The following is a 24,260-nucleotide window of genomic DNA, read 5'->3' as shown; positions in this document are numbered from 1 at the left end:
TCTTAAGTCTGTCGGCCCCATAGTTACCCAGCTCTTTGGTCCACTCGGAAGTGATATATACGGAACATAGTTACACCGCTCTTAGGCCCACTCGGAAGTGATATATACGGAACATAGTTACACCGCTCTTAGGCCCACTCGGAAGTGATATATATGGAACATAGTTACTCCGCTCTTTGGCCCACTCAGAAGTGATATATACAGAACATAGTTACTCCGCTCTTAGGCCCACTCGGAAGTGATATATACGGAACATAGTTACTCCGCTCTTAGGCCCACTCGGAAGTGATATATACGGAACATAGTTACTCCGCTCTTTGGCCCACTCAGAAGTGATATATACAGAACATAGTTACTCCGCTCTTTGGCCCACTCAGAAGTGCTATATACGGAACATAGTTACTCCGCTCTTTGGCCCACTCAGAAGTGATATATACAGAACATAGTTACTCCGCTCTTAGGCCCACTCGGAAGTGATATATACGGAACATAGTTACTCCACTCTTAGGCCCACTCGGAAGTGATATATACGGAACATAGTTACTCCGCTCTTAGGCCCACTCGGAAGTGATATATACGGAACATAGTTACTCCGCTCTTTGGCCCACTCAGAAGTGATATATACAGAACATAGTTACTCCGCTCTTAGGCCCACTCAGAAGTGATATATACGGAACATAGTTACTCCGCTCTTTGGCCCACTCAGAAGTGCTATATATGGAACATAGTTACTCCGCTCTTTGGCCCACTCAGAAGTGATATATACGGAACATAGTTACTCCGCTCTTTGGCCCACTCAGAAGTGATATATACAGAACATAGTTACTTCGCTCTTAGGCCCACTCAGAAGTGATATATACAGAACATAGTTACTCCGCTCTTTGGTCCACTCGCAAGTGATATATACAGAACATAGTCACTCCGCTCTTAGGCCCACTCAGAAGTGATATATACAGAACATAGTTACTCCGCTCTTAAACCCACTCAGAAGTGATATATACAGAACATAGTTACTCCGCTCTTAAACCCACTCAGAAGTGATATATACAGAACATAGTTACTCCGCTCCTAGGCCCACTCAGAAGTGGTATATACGGAACATAGTTACTCCGCTCTTTGGTCCACTCGGAAGTGATATATACAGAACATAGTTACTCCGCTCCTAGGCCCACTCAGAAGTGATATATACGGAACATAGTTACTCCGCTCTTTGGTCCACTCGGAAGTGATATATACACAACATAGTCACTCCGCTCTTAGGCCCACTCAGAAGTGATATATACAGAACATAGTTACTCCGCTCTTAAACCCACTCAGAAGTGATATATACAGAACATAGTTACTCCGCTCTTAAACCCACTCAGAAGTGATATATACAGAACATAGTTACTCCGCTCCTAGGCCCACTCAGAAGTGGTATATACGGAACATAGTCACTCCGCTCTTTGGTCCACTCGGAAGTGATATATACAGAACATAGTCACTCCGCTCTTAGGCCCACTCAGAAGTGATATATACAGAACATAGTTACCCAGCTCTTTGGTCCTCTAGGAAGTGATATATACAGAACATAGTTACTCCGCTCTTAGGCCCACTCAGAAGTGATATATACAGAACATAGTTACTCCGCTCTTAGGCCCACTCAGAGTGATATATACGAACATAGTTACTCCGCTCTTTGGTCCACTCGGAAGTGATATATATGGAACATAGTTACTGCCCTCTTTGGTCCACTCGGAAGTGATATATACAGAACATAGGCACTCAGCTCTTAGTCCCACTCAGAAGTGAATATGCAGAACATAGTTACTCCGCTCTTGAGTCCACTCAGAAGTGATATATAAAGAACATAGTTACTCCGCTCTTAGGTCCACTCAGAAGTGATATACAGAGAACATAGTTACACCGCTCTTAGGTCCACTCAGAAGTGATATATACAGAGCATAGTTACTCAGCTCTTAGGTCCACTCAGAAGTGATATATACAGAACATAGCTCAGGGAGCCTGTCGGACAGTCGGAGGTGCTGTAATACCTACAATTGTGGCGACGCCTACCAGGCACCGCCGTAGGTATTACAATGTTCCTTTCTGCCGGCCCATTCATGGCGGTGAACCCGCCATGGAAAGGGTGGTGAAAAGAGACATTGGGAGCCTGTAGCAGGCCCCCTTTACCCTTGGGCCTCAGATTTGGTGTTTGGGAGGCACCTATGGACATACGGCTGAGCTCCGCCTGCTCAAAAAAGGATGTAAGAAACTTGAAAGGGCTTGGAGGAAGAAATTTGATGCTGCTAAGCGTAAGGACTGCTGGATAGCGATGAGGGGCTACAAAGCAGCCCTCCGCTTGGCAAAAGCACAATTTTTTGAGGAACGAATACAACTTGCCTCAAATTCCTCCAGGGAAACGTTTAAGGTGGTGCAAGAACTCTTTAAAGTCCCCGAACCAGCAGCCACCCATGACCTTCAGAAGTGCAAAGAGTTGGCCGATTTTTTTCACATTAAAATTGTGAAAATACTCAACTCCCTTCCCCAGGTTACTAAACCTCAAGGGACCCTAAAAGAGTTCCCCCCAACCCAGGGGAAAGAGCGACTCATTTCCCTGGACATGTTTGGCCCAGTTTCAGAAGCTGAAACGTTAACAGCCATAGCCTCCATAAAAAGCGGCTCCCCTATGGACCCAGTTCCTTTTAAAATTTTAAAGCAAGCAGCTACCGTTGTGGTAGGGCCCATTACGGACCTGATAAATGCCTCTTTCTCTCATGGTCTGGTGCCACCCAGCTGGAAAAAAGCCGTGGTCAAGGCATTGTTAAAAAAATCTAATCTTGACACGGCGGAGCTGGCCAACTACAGACCTATCTCTCTGTTGCCAGGCCTCAGCAAAATTGCTGAGAAGCTTGCAAATCATCGACTGTCCAACTTTTTAGAGTCGAATGGTCTGCTCCGAGACTCGCAGACCGGTTTTCGTCCCGGTCAAGGTACTGACACGGCCCTCCTGGCAGTCGTTGAAGAATCCAGACGCATCTTAGATTCGGGAGGATCAGTGGCAGTGATCCTCCTGGATCTGAGTGCCGCATTCGACACCGTGAACCACCGGGTGTTGATTCAGCGACTGTCAGAGGTGGGTGTGGCAGGGGCCGCTTTGAAATGGCTTTGTTCATTTCTCGAAGACCAGTCTTACCAGGTCTGGGAAGGCAGCAACAAGACTTCATCCATTTCTCTCCAGTGGGGGGTTCCGCAGGGCTCGTCCTTGAGCCCGACATTATTTAATGTCTACATGGCCCCCCTGGAGGATGTGGTGGCCCCTTACAACATCAAGATCATCAGCTATGCTGATGATACTCAGCTGGTGGTCGCCCTTCCTCAACTGGTGGAGAACCCTGACTTGTTGCACTCATGCCTGGTGGACGTCTATACCTGGATGAGCAGCTCGGCTCTGAAGCTGAACGGCTCTAAAACAGAGATTATGTTGCTTGGAAATAAAGCTCCCCTATTGCCATTAACATGCTGGCCAAGCTGCATGGGTGACTTCCCCACCATGAAAGACGAGATTAAGAGCTTGGGAGTCTGGCTGGAGCAAGATCTCTCCTTCAGAACTCACGCTAAAAGAACTGCGGGAGTATGTTTTGCCCTGCTGCGGGCCGCTCGTAAAATCTTCCCGCTCCTTCCTCTTCCATCGAGGAAGTTGTTGATTCAGGGTCTGATAACATCTCGCCTGGATTATAGCAATGGTCTTTTTCTGGGCGCCCCTGAATCTACTCTCAACAAACTTCAGCAGGTGCAAAATGCGGCGGCCAGACTACTTATGGGCATCCCCAGAACAGAATCTGCTAGACCCGCCCTTAAGGCTCTGCACTGGTTACCGGTGCGGGAGAGAGTGAAGTTTAAGGCACTCTGCATCGCACACAAAATTCTTCAGGGTAACGGACCATCTATCCTGAGGAATTTGGTAGTGCCTTATAAAGCGAATAGAGCGCTGAGGTCCGACCAGAAATGCTTGCTCCATGTCCCGAGAGTAAAAAGATCGCGCACGGGCGGGAGACGTTTTTCTGTGCATACAGCAACACTTTGGAACTCTCTGCCCCTAAAACTTCGTGCTGAGACCTGCATCTTGCGCTTTCGTAGGGGCTTGAAAACACATCTGTTTCCTGTGTGAGTTGATCCAACTATCTCATCTCATGGTTTCACGGTTGATGCACTGTTCATAGCGCCGGGATGCCTCAGGGTAGCTGTGCGCTATATAAGTTTTTTTAATAATAATAATAATAATAATATCCAGGCACCGCATGGTGTGGGGATATGTCTGATGTGTATTATTTGTACTGCGGCATGTGCTGCAGCCCGCAGCACCCGCCCCAATAGAAATTATACGCATTGCACCCGCCTTGAAGGCGGTTGCGTTGTAATTCCTATGGTGGGACATCAGTCAGCAAGTAGGGCGGTCTCATCAATCATATGATAGTGGTCGGACTAAAGTCCGACCCCCATCATAATAATGCCCATTCTCGCTCAGCCTCCCACAACAAACATGGCTTCTTTAATGTCCATTTGACACCATAGCACTCTTTCGTCTTCTCCTGCTTCTCTTCCACTCTCCTGCTCACACTATCCACATAATACTCCCGTCTGCTATTGCCACATCTTTTCCTGAACCACCAGGGACACAACTTAGAAATAGGATCTCTTCCTTTAGGTAACACGAACAGACGGACTTCGGTAACAGTAGGAGGTGTAATGTGATACATCCATCATTTTCCCCTTACCACATTCCTTCACTGACCACTCTTACATGCCTCCACCACATAATCTTTTCAAACACGGTTGAATCTCTCTACTAATCCATTACTGTGAGGTTCACATAGCGCGGTAGTGACATGGCGTATTCCACATTGTTTGAGGAAACTCTACATTTCTCTCAACTGCCTTTGACTCTCCCATTGCAGTGCCTCTTTTAAAGGCACCACCGTGGGACAGCCAAAGAACTGCCCTCCAGAGACTTTAAAAGCCGTACTCTGGCAGGTGGTTCTTTATGGACTTTTGCAGTGTGGTTTATGGGCCTCTTTGTGCGTGCATGTTAAGTTAGCATGGCTTATTAGGAGTTTAAACACCATTTTACCTTATGCTGCTTTTTGCACACGACACTTCTTAGCTGTTTTTGCAGAGTTAGCTTTCACGAAGGTCTATACATGAGAAACGGTTTGTTTTTCGACATCTCTAGACATAAATAGTCTGTACAGTGAGTGCTGAGCCGCCAAGGTTATCATACCATGCGAGCCTGTTTATCGGCGTGTCCATGTAACACATTCTAGACAAAACATGTTGGCAGCTGCAAGCCGAGTAGATTTCTGGCGCCTTTATCATAGCACACGGGCCATAATTTCACACACTTGGAAGATTCCAGGCATGCAGAGAGACTAACCGGTCCTGATGTAATTTATACTTACTGAGTGGACAGGTGAATGGGGTCCCCCTAACAATGCTCAAGAGACCTTCTATAGTTTTATAATACATAGTTCTTATATAGGGAGGGTGTTTAAACTAGGCGCTTTTAATCACCTGTTGGCACTATCATTGTAATATGATTCCTCCTTTTGTATTTTATGGAGTTGTAACCATGCTGACCATTTATTTTTTATAATATGTATGCTTATGTTGACTAAAACACTGCGCTTGAGATCACGTAGTTAAAATAAATATTTTAACCTTACCGTGTCTCTTTTTTACTCCTGTTGTGGACTGGTATGAGAGTATAACCAAAGAGTGTTCTCACTTCCCACCATTCCTGAGATGGTCCTAAGTCTCATGTTCTGGGTTGTCTAATCATTGGTTTCTTTGCTATAGGGTGAAGAGCTAATGTGACACTGATTGCTAGTCTGGTAGGGGATTTTGGGGACTAAGGTGAGTTTTTGGCACACCCTAATTCACTGAGGTCCTGAGTCTCTGTGTACAGTTCTGTGTCTGAGCAGAATCCCTGCAACACTTTGTGGTCTCAAAGCAGGGTGCTAGCATGGCAGTCCACTCCGAGACCCTAAAAGTCATATTAAGGCACTTATCCTACATACACATAAAAGATTATATGGGAGGCCATTAAGTTTGTCCCATGGTGACAGGTTCGGATACTTCCAGCGGCCAGGTGATAAAAAAAAACTCCTAAATCTACATCCTTGCACGTATTCCTACACACAGGAGAAGATTTATGAATTTTGGGAATTGAGCCACAATCCCAGTAGTAAGCCTGGAAAGGTTTGCCAGTCGTAGGTTTCCACTTGTAGTACTGGGAATGTCATGGTCATGCAATATGTTGCTATTTCCCCTATTTGAAGTTGTATGGGTATAAAACCTTGTATTGTATTTTTTGTCCAGAGGAAAACATTTGTCTTTTGTTAGGAAACCCTCTCTCATACACACTCATGCATTTGAGAAGGCCAGTTCCCCTTCCTAATCTGGGAGGGGATTTACTTCCGCCCTGCACCCTCAAGCATTTGAGGGGTCCCGTTCCCCTTCCTAATCTGGGAGGGGATTTACTCCCGCTCTGCACCCTCAAGCATTTGAGGAGTCCTGTACCCCTTCCTAACCTGGGAGGGGGTTTACTCCCGCCCTGCACCCTCAAGCATTTGAGGAGTCCTGTACCCCTTCCTAACCTGGGAGGGGGTTTACTCCCGCCCTGCACCCTCAAGCATTTGAGGAGTCCTGTACCCCTTCCTAACCTGGGAGGGGGTTTACTCCCGCCCTGCACCCTCAAGCATTTGAGGAGTCCTGTACCCCTTCCTAACCTGGGAGGGGATTTACTCCCGCTCTGCACCCTCAAGCATTTGAGGAGTCCTGTACCCCTTCCTAACCTGGGAGGGGGTTTACTCCCGCCCTGCACCCTCAAGCATTTGAGGAGTCCTGTACCCCTTCCTAACCTGGGAGGGGGTTTACTCCCGCCCTGCACCCTCAAGCATTTGAGGAGTCCTGTACCCCTTCCTAACCTGGGAGGGGGTTTACTCCCGCCCTGCACCCTCAAGCATTTGAGGAGTCCTGTACCCCTTCCTAACCTGGGAGGGGGTTTACTCCCGCCCTGCACCCTCAAGCATTTGAGGAGTCCTGTACCCCTTCCTAACCTGGGAGGGGGTTTACTCCCGCCCTGCACCCTCAAGCATTTGAGGAGTCCTGTACCCCTTCCTAACCTGGGAGGGGATTTACTCCCGCTCTGCACCCTCAAGCATTTGAGGAGTCCTGTACCCCTTCCTAACCTGGGAGGGGGTTTACTCTCGCCCTGCACCCTCAAGCATTTGAGGAGTCCTGTACCCCTTCCTAACCTGGGAGGGGGTTTACTCCAGCCCTGCACCCTCTTGCATTTGAGGGGTCCCGTTCCCCTTCCTAACCTGGGGGGGGATTTACTTCCGCCCTGCACCCTCAAGCATTTGAGGGGTCCCGTTCCCCTTCCTAATCTGGGAGGGGATTTACTCCCGCCCTGCACCCTCAAGCATTTGAGGAGTCCTGTACCCCTTCCTAACCTGGGAGGGGGTTTACTCCAGCCCTGCACCCTCTTGCATTTGAGGGGTCCCGTTCCCCTTCCTAATCTGGGAGGGGATTTACTCCCGCCCTGCACCCTCAAGCATTTGAGGGGTCCTGTACCCCTTCCTAACCTGGGAGGGGGTTTACTCCAGCCCTGCACCCTCTTGCATTTGAGGGGTCCCGTTCCCCTTCCTAACCTGGGGGGGGATTTACTTCCGCCCTGCACCCTCAAGCATTTGAGGGGTCCCATTCCCCTTCCTAATCTGGGAGGGGATTTACTTCCGCCCTGCACCCTCAAGCATTTGAGGGGTCCCGTTCCCTTCTTAACCTAGGAGGGGATTTTCTCCAGTCCTGCACCCTCAAGCATTTGAGGGGTCCCATTCCCCTTCCTAACCTGGGAGGAGATTTACTCCAGCCCTCTGCCAGGACACATTTACATCCATTTCCAGGGTAGGGTTAGGAAGGGGTTGAAAAGAAGTACTCATAAGTTTGTGGCCATTCACAAAGTCTCAGAAAAACCATTCCCTGATCCACCGACTACCCGTCCCATCCTTGAGGGTATTCTAATCCATAATTGTAAGCAGTCGCAGTGTATAATTGCACAGTGGTAAAAGCATTACGCCTGCTAGTGACCCTTTTGCGTGTTCTTTGCAGGCACATCTGGAGCCGCTGTCAGCCGTGACCAGAGGTTTATTTATTATTTTTTTTTTTTTTGTAAACCTTTATTGGTATAGACAGGATATACAAATCTGGGCCTACAACCAAACTGGCCGGCCATAATACGTGAAAGCAGTCAAGAAGTCCAGAATGAAGTTACAGAATCAATCTTAGAGGAACGTGAGCAATACAATCTTAAAAAGGGGGGGAGGAAAGAAGATCCAAACGGCCAGCAAACAGGAGCAAAGAAGGTTATTTTTTATAATAGGGCGATAAGGAGCATGACAGGCTCGGCGACAATATAGAAGAATCCGGATTCCCAAATCAAACCATTGGCGACAGAAAGGCTAAAGGGCAGCCGTGTAGGAATGTCAGCACTGTATATATCGGTATAAAAAACAGGGCCGTGAACACAAGTCAGCATATAATTAAGAACAACTTTGCATCCCCACCACCCAGCATCACATCGGAAACAGAACAAAGGGGCCGGAATAGCGACAACACCAAGACTAACCCGTCATACTGACCTCGGGAGAGAAGGAAAAAGGGAAGGAGGGGGGGGGGGGGGGGGGGGGGGGGAAGAGGAAAGAAGAGAGGGAACGGAAAACACAAACCGAAAGAGAAGAATTCCGCGCCTAAACAAGCGTCCCGTAGCAAGGAACACATAAAAGAGCGGTAATATCAACAACGAGGAGGGCATGGGAGTCGCAATGGAAAGCAGCAGAACTACAAAAAGAAGAACAGCGACATCACAGACCCCACCCCAATCATACCACGGAAGGCAAGGACAGACGCGGCACTCCAGTAAAGAGATACAAAAGGGCCATAGAACTGAGGAAAATAAAACATCAAATAAGACCCAACCCACCCATCCCCACCCTGCACCCCTGCAGAAGGCTACGGCCTACCCTCCAAACAGCGCGCCTGTCGCCCTAAACCAGAACCCGAAATTTAGTAGAGACAAGAGAAAAGAAGAATATAGAGACAAAAAAAAGACATAAAAACAAAGGAAATAAATGGGAGGGAGGAGCAAAAGGGCAGAAACAAATACGGTCGGCCACAGCCCTCCACCCAACCATACGATCATATTACATGTGAACCAGAACGACACAATCTCGAGCACCAAAAAACGTACAGGGGGGTCTCCCACAGCACTAGAAATATGAGCAGCTTCGCCACAGATCTGTACATCAATAACCACCGGGAGCCGTGCATCTCACCCCAGTCCCTTCCTAACCACAATTACCACCCACCACAGGACAGTGTGAAGTAAGCAACACGATGCTAGACAAGCACACAATTGAAAGAGAGTACGAGCAAAACGTAGGCCAGGGAAGGCAATCAATAAGCAAGTGGGCAAAAAGTTCAACTAGGCAGTTCAAATGTCTCAGCAATAGCAACAAGGGCAATAATAGACAGGAGTTCAGTCTCGCCGTTAGGAAAAGCGGGGGTTTCCCTGCAAAATAGAAACACGACCTCATCAAGGCAAAAACAGGCAGCGGTCCACCATTGCTCTCAGGCACCCGGGGAGGAACGGATCCCCGCACGACATCCAAGTCCCAAACTCCAAACATCGAAGAGCAGGAGGTTCCAAATCCACCGGCCAGCAAACCCGTTGATGGATAGCGACAGTAGCCCTCGTAGTGACCGAGGGAGGCAAGGCAGTGGCATCACTGAGACAAGAGGAGACCATGAAGGAGCGTTCATCCAAGATGGCGGTGGAACGAATCGAGTCTCCTGGAGCACCGGGGGCCAGGGCCGCGCGTAAGGATCGTAAGGCATCAAGAACATCTCCAATCGTAGGCTCACGCACACACGTCCAGGCCCCCGCGCAGTCCAGCAACCCAAGTCCGTCATCACGAGGAGACCCACAGCACAGGTCGTCGGCAGCCATTTTGTGAATTCAGCCTCCTCACCACCCTCCGCGATTCTCGGAACAGTTCACAAATGCGGGCCTTTACAGATTTCCGGGGGGTCCCAGCAATGGCAGCCTCGGTGAAAAAGGGAGATTCGCCCAAGGCGGGGGGCCGTCTGCAGTATCGCTGGCGCTCCTCTCAAACAGAGTCCGAGGACGAGGGTCCAGGGTCGATGGACGGAGCAGCGGCAGGGGGACCCCTTCACACGATCAGTCCACGGAGCACCGCGCCCCGCACCAGCCTCACAGCCGTCAAGGCGGGCCCGGATCAGGGTCACCGGGATGTTCTCACAACGGCTCTCACCAGTGGCGCAGTCTCTCGGCCGGGGCCGACAGTCACCACAACGCCAGGCCGGATCCGATAGGCGAGGCCCCGGTCTCAACACCACGAAGGCCCAGGTCCCTTCGGGGGGCACAACTTCGGAACCGCAGCACGCCGGAGTCTCCGGGCCAAACGGTGAGTAAGAGCGAAACGTTGCGTTGCTATTTCTTCGGAATTGTGTCGTCTCTGGGCAGGATATGCAACAGGATATGCGAGTCAGGCCAGAGGGCTGACGGAGCCGAGCTACAAGGCGACCATTACGTTCGCGAGCTTGGCTCCTCCCTCTGGTGACCAGAGGTTTAAAGTCGAGACTGCCTTTGTGGCTGAAGTCCCCCTTTTACAACCAGTCTTGGTTTCACCGATACAAGAATGTTGTTGGACTGTATTAAACATGGAGGGGCTTATTTACGAGCCCCTTGCGCCGCCCTTACGCCTATTTTTCCCATAATAAAAGTGGCGCACCGGTGGTGCAAGGGGCTTGTAAATAAGCCACTGAGTATCTCTAAGGGGCATATTAACAACGGCCAGCGATAATTATCGCTGGCCATTCTTAGCGATAATTATATTATCGTAGGCTATCTCTGGTATGTATCGCCCTGGTAGCGCATAATTAACAACGCGTTTCTCCAGGGCGATAAAAATTCCAGAGATAGCGAGGTCATCGCCCTTTTGCAGGGAACATCGCTGGTTTTCCAGCGATGTTCCCTGTAAAACGGTGATAACCTTTCTGATACGACCCACAGGGTCGTATCAGCATAATCCACCCCTATGTTAGGGATGGCTAAATCAGGATTTTAGCTGACGTTAAGTAAAAATCTAACGTGCGCTAAAATGCTGGGGCAGCCTTGTAAATATCGCAATGTGAAATCAGCGATATTTGCAAGGTAGTCCATCTTGGGTACGTCCAGTAATGCCCACTTTGCATCTCATTGGAGATGCAAAGAGAGGCTTTGGGAAAAAGGGTGCTAACATGCGATTATGCATGTTAGCACCCTCTTGTAAATAGGGCACTGGTTTTATCTCCGCTTTTTTGGCTTTGTAAGCCAGAAAAGCGGAGCTAAAGCCCTCGTAAATATGCCCCTAAGTGTTTAAATTTCTTACCTGTAAGCCCATTTCAGAATCCTTCTTTAAAACAGCAACACTTCTGTCTGACCCTGCTAATTCTTAAGACCAGTGAAAGGACAATATACAAATAGAAGGGGAGAGGGCAGGAGGAGGGCGGAGGGCAGAAGGGGGGAGAGAAAACACCAGTGGGGAGAGGGGGTTCAGGGCCAAAACCCCAGAACGACAATTTACAAGAAGGGAAACCTCACCTAGAGACAGGGCATGGGATGCCAGAGTGAAAGGAAAAAGGACCGATGCAAAACATTTAGGAAAACCAACAGAGTAAACATTTTGAAGATTCAGATCACAGATAGCTTAAAAATGTGAAAGTCATTAAAAAAATTACTTTCTAGGAATTGTTTTTTATTAGAACATTGGAATGTTGGGAGCTCCATTGAAAACAATGGAGTGCTCTGGGCTTATAATGGCTGGTATAAGCCTGGACTTCCAACATTCCAATTCTGGCTGTGAACAAAGGCTTCAGGGAGCCTGAGGGGATTCCAATCCCCTCACGCTCCCAAAAGGCTTTGTTTTTTTTGTTAGAACATTCTGTCCTCTAGTGACAGAATGTTCTAATAGCCTTATAGCCCTTCGTAGATGGGCTATACCACTATTAAAGTCCCTCTCCCTTGTTAAAGGCCCTCGCCTTCGGCTCGGGGCCTTTAACGCTGGAGAGGGCCTTTAATAGCCAGTATAGCCCTCTACGGCGGGCTATAAGGCTATATTAAATAATTGATGTCGCTCATCTTGAACATTTCGATTAAGCAGTTGACTCCTCAGAAGCAGTCTACACAGATGTTTCCCATGAGAATCACACAGCCTTAGCCTATGGGGAGCCGTGATACCCAGTTATGGGGTACATATGTGCTGCTTTGAATTCATAAGAGGTGAATGAAATCTGTTAAATACTTTAGTTGCAACATTAAATGGAATGTCATTAGTTGAATTAAAAATACATGTATTAATTCACTTTAAGGAACAGCAATTACTTTTATGACGTGCATTAAAATTGCAAACGTCAATGCTTTAGCTAAATCTTGTTCGGGAGCACTTGTGATATTTCGATGATGAATCGCATTGTGAGAGGCGAGTGCTGCTGCGCGAGAGTTGATACGGATGTGTGTGGGCATCGGTTCTAAAGTACCCACAAGGGTGTCACCCATGTGTTATTAGCACCCCGTGCATCAGGGGACGGGAAGTTATGTTATGTTAATGCGACTTGTAAAGCGCACGTATACCAAAAATGTGTCTTGGCGCTGTCTACTCCTGAGTAGGAAAAACTGTGGGCCCGATTCACAGCACTAACTTAAGACAAAATCCTAAACTTACTACCTTTGATATTCACAGAAGTTAGGATTTTGTCTTAAATTTGTCTTAAGACAGACTTAAGTCAGACTTAAGACAAAATCCTAACTTAAGTCTGTCTTAAATCTGTCTTAAGACAAACTTAAGACAAAATCCTAACTTCTGTGAATACCAAAAGTAGTAAGTTTAGGATTTTGGCTTAAGTTAGTTCTGTGAATCGGGCCCCTAGTTCTTGAAAAGCCTCATTTATGAGAAATGACGCATCGCTGCGTGAAAGCAGCGATGCGTCACTTCTCAGTGCGCCCTCCTTGCGACATGAATGATGCGTCATATTTATAATATGACACATCCTGTCGCAAGGAGTTACAGATCTGTCAGTATTTCTGACGTATCTGTAGGCGCAAAAGTGACGCATTGCTGGAGTGTGTCACAAAAGTGACGCAACTTCAGCAATGGGTCCTTTCACATGGGGCAAGTCCCATGTTGTTAGTGCCTGCGTCAGTCTTATGCCTGCCATGAGGCAGGCGTAAGATTTCAACGCATTAGTTGCCGAGAAATGGCGCAGTGAAATCTCATAGATTTCACTGCCTCACTTCCATGACCCTTTCCTGCGTCAGAACGCCCCCCCTGCATACGTTATACCTGGCGCAGGTATAATGTGGTGCAGGGGTTTACAAAGCGACGCATCTACCTAGATGCGTCACTTTGTAAATATGGCGCAACAAGGTGCATTTTTTACGCCACTGGTGCGTCACAAAAAGTGACACACCGGCGGTGTAAAAGTGACGCACAGCCTCATAAATGAGGCCCCAGGGTTTAGCTGGTTTCTGAAAGAGAAGAGGGTGGGAAGAACTCTGATGTGAGAGGGTAAGGTGTTCCAAAGCTTGGTACCTCCCACCGCAAACCTTCTGATCTCCCCAGTTCGTTCTATAGATTCGAGGAGTGGACAACAGGTTCACCCCTAGCGATGGCAAGTGTCTGCCCGGAGTATATAGCCACAAGGAATGTTTAAGAAATCCACAGCTTACATTGTGTATCGCCTTATAGGCCATTCACAGAGCTTTAAATTTATTTTGGCTTCTTTTTGGAAGCCAGTTTAATTGCCTTCTAACTTTAGGTACAGAATTAAATTTAGGAGTCCCAGAGAGAATCCTCGCAGCCGCATTTTGCACCATTTGAAGCTTATTGAGATATTTTTCCTGACTATTGATCAAAAGACTATTGCAATAGTCCAATTTAGACAGGACTAAAGCAGTGATTATTGTCTTTCTTTCTTCCACAGGAATAAATAAAAAAACTTTTATGAACATTCTAAGCAGATAAAAACAGGAAGAGACCAAACAATTGAGGGGTGGGCGTAGTGGGCGTAGCGGAGCTACGCGGAGTGCCAAAGAGACGGGACTAATCTCCCCATACTCCGCGTAGCTCGGCTACGAACCACCCACCTCCCGCCCGCACTATTAAAATATTAAAAAAGAACAATTTAAAACACCTTACCTTATCGGCGGCGTCCCCGGGCTTCCCTCTTCCTCCATCGCGCCGTCTTCTTGAAAATTGTGCATGCACGGCCGCCCGTGCATGCGCAGTTTTCAAGAAGAAGGCGCAATGGAGGAAGTGGGAAGCCCGGGGACGCCGCCGATAAGGTAAGGTGTTTTAAATTGTTCTTTTTTTAACATTTTAATAGTTCGGGTGGGAGACAGGTGGGAGGCCAACACCGCTCCGCTGCGAGTGTGTAGAGATTTGCCTGCTCCACCTACTTCGCAGAAGGTGGAACAGGCAAAATTCAGCACATTCCGTGGGCGGAATGGAGTTGTCGGCCCACCCCTAGTTTGCAGTTCAGCTTGTCATCAATTATAATACCCAGGGTGTTTGCCATAGCCACAGGAGTGAGCGGAGATCCCAGTTCTTCCGTCCACCAGCTAGAAGATCAGACAGGGAGTAAATTTCCAAACACAACCACCTCCGTTTTAGTAGAGTTCAGTTTGGGGCAGTGTCTAGACATCCGTGAGCAAATTGCCAGCATCCCATCATGAAAGGTGGCCGATACGTCTGAACCATTTTTAGAGACGGACAGAACTATTTGGGTATCATCAGCATTGGAGGTTAGCGCCAGGTCCAAGGATTTGACCACACGCGCCAGCTACGTGACATAAATATTGAATAACGTGGGGCTGATAGATGAACCCTGTGGAACCCCACAGGGAAGAGAAAAGGTGGCTGATTCATAATTGCCTAAAGTTACTGATTGTGCGCGCTCAGTCAGAATATATATCAGCAGGGATTTAGCCCTCTTCTTGATGCCCGGGGCAGTTAAACGGTTGATCGGCGTCCTGTGGTCAACCGTATCAAAGGCTGCAGATAAATCCAAAAGAATAAGTGCTGCCGCTCCCCCTCTGTCGAGCGAGACCCTTATCTCCTCGATGGCTTTAATCAGTGCTGTCGCAGTGCTATGGCTGGATATGAAACCAAATTGTGTTTCATCCAGCAACTGGTTATCTTGAATATAGTGCATGAGCTGACTGTTCATTACTTTTTCAACAAGTTTAGCAGGCAGAGGAAGACGAGAGATGGGTCAGTAGTTATTGGGATCAGTTGCGTCTAAGTTTGGTTTCTTCAGCAGTGGGAGAATAGAGGCCTTTTTCCACTGAGTCAGAAAGACTCTTGAGGTAAACATAGTATTAAAAATGGCTGCCAAGTGTGCACCTATTAGGTCCAGAATTCGTTTAAAGGACCGACGGTGGGCAAGGGTGAGACATTGAACCAGATTTAGCTTTGCTCACCATAGAGACTATTTTTTAAGTGGTAACTGGAGAAAACTCAGTGAAAACGAACGTCTCCGTGCCTGAGTCACATAGAGTCTCGATGAAGGAGGAAGCCTCAAACTTGGAGTAAATTTGATTTGCTTTTTCCTGAAAACCCTGGGCTAGAGAGTCGCAGAAAGCGTAAGTGGCAATGTTAGAGTGATTTTCTGGTGGTGCTGCAAGTTTAGACACCACCTGAAACAATTGTTTAGTGGAATCCTATGTGGATTCTATTTCCTGTGTGAAATAATTAAATCTTTCCTTTATTTGGAGATGTTTATAATTGGCCAGAGCCTGCTTGTAGCGTGTTTTCTCTTGGGGATCATAGTGCAATCGCCAGCGTCTTTCCTGTCTTCTACTTTGCTGTTTTTCGAGCCTACGAGCTTCTGAAAAACATGGGGCCGAAGGGTTTTTTCTGTTATGATATACTTTCTCGTATGGGACTATTTTAGGAAAGGTGGCTTGAAGCCAATCTGTGTAGCTCTGGGAGGCCAGCTCAGCATCTGGAGAAGACTCCGGTTGAGTATTTGTTAGCGGTTGCATGAGAAGAGTACTACCAACGGGCCCGATTCACAGAACTAACTTAAGACAAAATCCTAAACTAACTACTTTTGGTATTCACAGAAGTTAGGATTTTGTCTTAAGTTTGTCTTAAGTCAAACTTAAGGCAGACTTAAGACAGTCTTAAGACAAACTTAAGACAAAATCCTAACTTCTGTGAATACCAAAAGTAGTAAATTTAGGATTTTGTCTTGTTAGTTCTGTGAATCGGGCCCACAATGTTTAAAGGATTGAAGCTGCTTGGAAGGTCATGGTCTGGTATAAGAAGGTCGTTCCAGCATATTTAACTCAAAGGGTATGGCAAATTGGTGACACCAAACTAGAGGAAGAACCTCCTTTAAAGTAATCTGCTCATTGTTAGTTAAAAAAAACGCCTAGGGTGTGTCCCGCAGAGTGAGTGGGTGAGTTGATTTTTTGTGTCCGCCTCAATGATCCTAGTTGGTCCAGAGTTACTGTATCCTTATCAGCAGTGAGATCTAAGTGGAAATTAAAATCCCATTATATGGTGAAACTACTTTCACAGGCAGTGGTCTCTAAGAGGCACCCTAGATTGTCCAAAAAGATTCCCCTGGGTCCAGGATGACGATAGAGGAGCATACCTTTAAATGGTTGTGGCTTTGAAAGTGCTATATTAAAAATAAATTCTTCGCATACTGAGGAAGGATCCGTCTCACCATTTACTAGAAACATGTCGCGACATATAAGCGCAAGCCCACCACCTCTTTTCTTAGATCGATCGTGTCTGTACACCGAAATGCCAGCGGGGTGGCTGTACAAAAATCAGGGCCTGCCAAAGGATCGGCCCATGTCTCCGTGATAAATAGGAGATCTAGTTGCTGATTATCTATCAATTCGGCTATTTCGTATTTGTGTTTAGGAAGGGAACGCGCGTTAATGAGAGCACTACGAACTCGGGCTGTCTGGTCACCATTAAGTCTGTTTACGCTGCTAATGTTATGCTGAATGTGACCCAAATTAGGGGAGTCCAATAAAGCCAGCGTGAACCCGCAATTACCACAAATGCCCTTAACCTTTCCGAGAAGGTGTACAATGTTAAAGTGTGCACAAACATGCTGTGACTGATTGTGAGACTCATGGTGCGTATGCAGGGGCATATTACCAAGGGTGGCGATAGGCAATTATCGCCGGTTTAGCGGCCGTTTATAAGCCGCTAAGAGGCGATAATTCTATCGCTCTAGCAGCAAGCTGTCGCTAACTGATGTTAGCGACAGCTTTAAGGCAATAGCGAGCGGTTTGGGGCCCGCTTTGCATGTCAGCGATATTTATCGCTAATGACATGCAAAGTGGCCGTACCCAACCTGTTAGCGACTGAAAGCAGTCGCTAACGTCGCTGTCGCCTATTACCAAGAAAGGCGAAGCAATGGAAATATTCCCGCTATCGCCAAAAACCAACGCCTGCTCAGACCAGTTCTTAGCCATGTTATCCAATCGGAGGTGGATAACATGGCTAAGAGCATTTCGTCGCTAATGCGTGAATATCGCTGTATTCTCAGCGATATTCACGCATTTCTCCGCTATTGCTGGATATTTTAGCACAATGGAGTTGCTAATAGCATGTTTGCTCCTCTAACATATCCATTGATAGGCAGCGATAAAAAAATCATCGCTAAGCCTATTTAGCAATAAATATCGCTACTTGTTGGTAATATGCCCCGCAGTTCCTTACTGGTGTATACTACTGTGCGATGCTTGTCACTGCTAATTCGGGCAGAGGTCCGGTGCTACGTGTGATCTGGCCACGGACGGGTGCAGACGGGCTTGCCTTTGGCGCACCAGAGGCGACGCGTGATTGTGACAAACAGCCCTCCATGGCAGGGCGGGGGTTGAGGAATCAACGCCAGAGCGCGAACAAAGGTGAAGGCAAATCAAAAGGGGGTTTAACTGAGGTCCCCACAGGGCTCACATGCTCCCCTATGAGCACTGTGTACTGATAAAACAATTGTTATTAAAATAACAGTGCAAAAGGCTGAAAGATAAAATAAGTAAAATGGAAGTCTTAATTCCTTTAAGATGGCGCCTGCAACAGGGAGCCAGGCACCTCCCGAACTGGCAACGAGTGCCTACAAGGAAAGTAAATGCAGGGCTGACCGGCCGTGCTCAGGAGGAGCTGCGCGGATGCAGAAGAGGCTGGAAGGGATGGGGACAGTGAACTCGGGGGTCGAAAACTCTATTTCGTCTTGGTGAAAGTGTCACAGATTGTGCCAATGGGAATGAACTGTGGCAGGCTCTACATCCTAGAAGCGCCAATAGGAATCCTGCGTGTAAGCAGCGAAAGGTCAGAGGCCAGTTCTGTTGTGTTACATAAAGTGAAGCTAGAGGTGCACTCAGCATCAATGATGGATTTGTAGGCCCACTCGGAAGTAATATATACAGAACATTGTTACTCAGCTCTTAGGATCACCTTCAAACTCCTCATCCACGCACACAAAGCGCTAAACAACACCGGACCATCATACCTCAACAACCGACTCAGCTTCCACACCCCCACCCGCAACCTCCGCTCTGCCACCCTCGCCCTCGCCACAGTTCCCCGTATCCGGAAAACCACCGCTGGCGGCAGATCCTTCTCCTACCTCTCCGCCAAGACCTGGAACGATCTCCCTGCCAGCCTAAGACAGACCCAGGACCTGCGGCCTTCAGAAGACTTCTCAAGACCTGGCTCTTCGATCAGTAGCAGCCCCCCACCCCAGCGCCTTGAGACCCTCATGGGAATGTAGCGCGCTTTATAAATGCTTGATTGATTGATTGATTAGGTACTCAGCTACTATGTCCACTCAGAAATGATATATAGAGAACAATGGGGCATATTTGCAACAGGCAGCGATAATTATCGCTGACCTTGCATACCACATTTTTTTCTATCGCTGGGATATTTCACCAAGCTAGTGTTGTATTAACAGCACTTAAGGCCATGGCAATGTATATTCCCGCGATATTGCCCTTTTCCATGGAACATTGCTGGTTTTCCAGCGATAATCCATGTAAAACGGCGATATGCTTGATGATACGACCAACAGGGTCGTATCACATGAATCCACCTCCCATGTTAGGTGTGCCTTAGTCAGAAATTTAACAGACGTTAAGGCATACTTAGCGCGAATAAAATAATCGCTTGCCCACGTTGTAAATATCGCAAAGCTGCCTTTGCAATATTTACCCATGTTGTTTCCACAGACATGCCTACTTTGCATCTCATTAGCGATGCGAAGTTAGGCGTGCTGGAAACGGGAACAAAATCAGCAAAACACGCGCTAGCGTGGCATTGCTGATATCGCGATAAACTTATCGCCTCTTTTCGTCCGTAAACGGACGCTAAAGCGGCGATAAGTTTATCGCCTACTCTTGATAATATGCCCCATAGTTACTCCGCTCTTGAGTCCACTCAGAAGTGATGCATGAAGAATATAGTTACTCCGCTCTAAGTCCACTCTGAATTGATATGCAGAGAACACAAATACTCAGCACTTGAGTCCACTCTGAAGTGATACATGTAGACCATAGTTACTCTGCTCTTAGGTCCACTTACAAGTGATATATGGAGAACATAGTTACTCAGTTCTTAGTGTTGCAAAGAGATACAATTTGATCAAATTCAGGATAAAGTTGACCGCTCTTTTTTATCACAGAAAATCAGCCAGGCAGTCAAAAGAGAAATTAATCTAAACATTCTACATTGTATTAGAACATTGGAATGTGGAGCACTCCATTGCAGACAATGGAGTGCTCCATGCTGCTACGGGCCGGTAAAGACCCGCAGAGCAACATTCCAACGTTGTTTAAACGAAGGCCTCTCGGAGCTCGGGGGGATTTCAATCCGCTCGGGCTCCAAGAGGTCTTTGTTTCATTTGTTGAACATTCTGCCCTTTAGTGGCAGAATGTTCTAATAGCCTTATAGTTTATGTAAATTATAATGCCCAGGCAAAACTAGAGGAAAGGCAATGAGTGCAAATAAAACAATCTAGGCACTTGAAATAACAAAAATATTTGGTTTAATATATTGATAAAAAGTTGATAAGGTACGGATTTGGTATATGTTCATAAAAATACATGGAATTAAAACATTTTCAAACATTCATAGGATATAAATCAATCAGCAGTATAGTTGGTGACCCAATAAATGTGGGAAAACAAGACGATTTCTTCTCGTCTTGTTTTCCCACATTTATTGGGTCACCAACTATACTGCTGATTGATTTATATCCTATGAATGTTTGAAAATGTTTTAATTATATGTATTTGTATGAACATATACCAAATCCGTACCTTATCAACTTTTTATCAATATATTAAACCAAATATTTTTGTTATTTCAAGTGCCTAGATTGTTTAATTTGCACTCATTGAATTTCCTCTACTTTTGCCTGGGCATGTTAATTTACATACATTGTTTTTCCCTGACCCAGGATTTCTGATCCACTTGCAGGGGGTCCCTGTTATTCACAAATACTAATAGCCTTATAGCCCTCCGTAGCTGGGCTATACCGGCTATTAAAGTCCCGCTCCCTTGTTGAAGGCCCTCGCCTTTGGCTTGCTCCTTTAACGCTGGAGTTGGCCTTTAATAACCGCTATAAAGCTATATTAGAACATTGGAATGTTGGGAGCTCGATTGAAAACAATGGAGCAGCAGAGGCCTATAAGAACTGGTATAGGTCCAGTGCACTCTACACTGCATTTCAAAGTCCTAAAAAGTTCATCTGCCTTAATCGTTCCCTACCTCCCCAAAATACATGGAGAGGGCAGGGGAAAGCTAAAGGCAGAGGTTGTGCTTCAGGGCACACCAGAGCCTTTCCCCCCTCCCTAGCTCAGGTTCACATGGGCATCAGTAGGAGGGAGGGGCAGTTCCTGTGTCTCCCTGGCTTGGTTGAACTACAAAAAGCAGTTCCGTCAGGCCAGGGAGAACCAGTGGCTGACTTCAACCCATTTACAGAGCTCTTGCTGTGAATTTTCAAAAGCTAACAGCTGTAGCACTGCATGCGGCTGTTAGCTGTAGAACATTCACAGCAACCATTGTGAGCAAAAGCCTCATGGAGCCGAAAGGATATCAACCCCCTTGGGCTCTGTGAAGCATTTGTTTTACAAATTAGAACATTCTGTCCTAATGGGACCGAATGTTCTAATAGCTTTAAGCCCACCATACTTGGACTACACTGCCCATTAAAGACCAGTTCCCTTATGAAAAGCCTTCCCCTTCGGCTCGGGTCTTTAACGCTGAAGCAGGCCTTTAATGGCCAGTATAGCCCACTACGGCAGGGTATAAAGCTATAGTAGGGAACCATGCAGACAGTTCCTCAGGTAAACATAAACAATACACGAACCACAATAACTAATTGAATGTAAACTCATTACAGCACACCTTCCCCCTTAAAATTCAGAAGAATGAAAATAACATTGGCAAGCATTATCCTAACAGTTATGAGTAAAATCTCCATATTTGATGGGAGGATGTCTGTTTCTACCCCTGTTCTTCACTCTGTAAGCCACTTAATCACACACATGCTCATTACAGCCATAACTCTGCTGACTCACCACTTCGCTCTCAGTTGCTATCTAAGTATGGGCGAAATTTGCGAATTCGCGATCCGCGAATTCGTGCGAAATTGCAAAAAAAGTCCACGAGTTCGCGAATTTTCCCGCGAACTCGCGGATTTTTGTGCCAGTTGCACAAATATGTGACCACGTGTGCCTGTAACTTTGCCAGCACGCCAAAAGGCGCCGAGGTCCCTTGAGTGAGCAGGCCATTATAGTGGGGACGGGCGGGAAGACGTTTCATACTGCTAGTGTGTGGTGGATGGGGCCAAACGGGCGGGGTTTCTATGCGAGTTCACATGCATCTTGTTTATAAAGGGTCAGAGACCGAGCAGAGCAGCAGATGAGGAGAAAGCAGCCTCCTGGTCACAGGAGCTACACGGGGATGGCGCTCGGGAAACTCATGGATGCAAAAATACGTTTGGCACAGGACCCCAGAATCCTTCAGATGTCCAAGATAGCTCTACTGCGCGTGTTGGTACAAAGCCATTCTGATCCTGCTCAGTTGGTTCAGGCGCATGCAGCTGCTGCTGCTGGACAATGTCCCATCTCATACTAAACTGCCCCGTACAGTCATATGCTGGCGCTGGGCAGTAGGGTGCAGTGGCATGTGGCTGCTCCACGCCTGGTACATGTGCATACCGGTGCCAAGGGGGACACGTGTTTATTGGTGCTTTATAGAAAGTTATGACTTTACATTTTGAACGCACCAGACGGTGGTACCACCAACACGGATCAGGAGCATCCAGGCACCAGCCTTCATGGTGCAAGAGCATAATGGTGCTGTGCGGTACGGGTATATATGTACTGGGGGCAGGGGGACACTTAGCACAATGTGTGCTCACACCCAGAGGGCTCCCAGGCAATTGAGCACAAAAGATTTTCACACTGAGAGGGCTCCGGGGCAGTTCAGCAGCACGGGGGCTCACACCCACTGGGCCCCGGGGCAGTTCAGTAGCGCGTGGGCTCACAAACCCTGGGCAGCTCAGCAGCGCTGGGGCTCACACCCACAGGGCACCCGGGCAGTTTAGCAGTGCCACCCTCTGGTTCATCACTGCCACCCTCTGGTTCATCACTGCCACCATCTGGTTCATCACTGCCACCCTCTGGTTCACCACTGCCACCCTCTGGTTCACCACTGTCACCCTCTGGTTCATCACAACACCCTCTGATTCACCACTGCCACCCTTTGGTTCATCACTGCCACCCTCTGGTTCATTACTGCCACCCTCTGGTTCGCCACTGCCACCCTCTGGATCATCACTGCCACCCTCTGGTTCATCACTGCCACCCTCTAGTTCACAACTGCCACCCTCTGGATCATCACTGTCACCCTCTGGTTCATCACTGCCACTCTCTGGTTCATCACAGCACCCCCTGGTTCACCAGTGCCACCCTTTGGTTCATCACTGCCACCCTCTTGTTCATCACTGCCACCCTCTGGTTCACGACTGCCACCCTCTGGTTGATCACTGCCATCCTCTGGTTCACCACTGCCACCCTCTGGTTCATCACTGCCACCCTCTGTCTCATCACTGTCACCCTCTGGTTCATCACTTCCACCCTCTGGTTCACCACTGCCATCCTCTGGTTCATCACTGCCACCCTCTGGTACACGACTGCCACCCTCTGGTTGATCACTGCCATCCTCTGGTTCATCACAGCACCCTCTGGTTCACCACTGCCACCCTCTGGTTCATCACTGCTACCCTCTGGTTCATCACAGCACCCTCTCGTTCACCGCTGCCACCCTCTGGTTCATCACTTCCACCCTCTGTTTCATCACTGCCACCCTCTGGTTCATTACTGCCACCCTCTGGTTCGCCACTGCCATCCTCTGGTTCATCACTGCCAACCTCTGGTTTGCCACTGCCACCCTCTGGATCATCACTGTCACCCTCTGGGTTCATCACTGCCACCCTCTGGTTCATCACAGCACCCTCTGGTTCATCAAAGCACTCTCTGGTTCACCCCTGCCACCCTCTGGTTCATCACTGCCACCCTCTGGTTCATCACCGCCACCCTCTGGTTCACCACTGCCACCCTCTGGTTCACCACTGTTACCCTCTGGTTCATCACAGCACCCTCTGGTTCACCACTGCCACCCTCTGGTTATCACTGCCACCCTCTGGTTCATCACTGCCACCCTCTGGTTCACCACTGCCACCCTCTCGTTCACCCCTGCCACCCTCTTGTTCATCACTGCCACCCTCTGGTTCACGACTGCCACCCTCTGGTTGACCACTGCCATCCTCTGGTTCATCACAGCACCCTCTGGTTCACCACTGCCACCCTCTGGTTCATCACTGTCACCCTCTGGTTCATCAGTGCCACCCTCTGGTTCATCACAGCACCCTCTGGTTCACCTCTGCCACCCTCTGGTTCATCACTGCCACCCTCTGGCTCATCACTGTCACCCTCTGGTTCATTACTTCCACCCTCTGGTTTACCACTGCCATCTTCTGGTTCATCACTGCCACCCTCTGGTACACGACTGCCACCCTCTGGTTGATCACTGCCATCCTCTGGTTCATCACAGCACCCTCTGGTTCAC

Source organism: Lissotriton helveticus, chromosome 9 (assembly GCF_964261635.1).
Source record: "Lissotriton helveticus chromosome 9, aLisHel1.1, whole genome shotgun sequence".
NCBI lineage: Eukaryota > Metazoa > Chordata > Amphibia > Caudata > Salamandridae > Lissotriton > Lissotriton helveticus.
The sequence above is the reverse complement of the archived record's forward strand: the minus strand, read 5'-3'. Positions refer to the sequence as shown.